This window comes from Mandrillus leucophaeus, unplaced genomic scaffold, assembly GCF_000951045.1.
Source record: "Mandrillus leucophaeus isolate KB7577 unplaced genomic scaffold, Mleu.le_1.0 Scaffold944, whole genome shotgun sequence".
In the NCBI taxonomy this organism is placed as follows: Eukaryota; Metazoa; Chordata; class Mammalia; order Primates; family Cercopithecidae; genus Mandrillus; species Mandrillus leucophaeus.
In genome coordinates, this window is record NW_012110297.1 from 538,613 (window position 1) to 539,478 (window position 866).

Consider the following 866-nt stretch of genomic DNA (forward strand, 5'->3'; position numbering starts at 1 on the left):
GGGCTCTTTAGGGACACATGAGCCAGATCCCCCTCTGTCCAGTAACCCTTCTGCCAGATTGAACAAGGCTCTGTCATCCTTGTCTGAGATCCTCTGCTCAGAGTCACCTTGTTTCCTTTTCAACTGGGGGCCCTTGTCCTTCCAATGTCCTATTTCATTATAGTAAAGCACACTAGTTATGCTGCAAGTGTGGACGGCCAGACTGGGTATTTTTCCTGGAGCCCCCCATCTCTTGCCTCTTTGTGGGGGACCCCTCTAATAGCTGCCACTAGCAGGTCTGTGTTTTGCCGGGCTTGGTGTTTGTTGCCTGTGGTTCTCTCTGCGGCTTACTGCATCTCTATTTAGAAACACCTGGTTGGCTATCTCCAATAACTGTGACGTATTCATGCCTGCAAACCCAGCCTGTTTCTGCAATTTCCTTCTCATGTCTTCTGTAGTCTGACTAAAGCCGTGTTAATCATGCGCTGATTTTCAGGGCTATCAGGATCAAAGGGAGTATACATACGACAGGCCTCACATAGTCTCTCGTAGAATTGTGTCCGGCTCTCATCTTTCTCTTGAATGATCTCAGAGACTTTGTTAACATTTGTGGCCTTCTGAGCTCCCTTCTTTAACCCTTCCAGAAGGGCTTCCCTGTACCAGTTCAGGCTTTGCATACCCTGTCTTTCATCTGGGTCCCACTGGGGGTCTGTACCTGGTAGTTGGATCCTCACATACTCTTGAGGGTTTTGGTAATCAGCAGGAACATGTTCTTCCAGCCACTTAGTTGCTGCTTGGAGCACTCTCCTCCTTTCATCTGTGTTAAAGAGGTACATGAGCGGCCGGGCGCGGTGGCTCAAGTCTGTAATCCCAGCACTTTGGGAGGC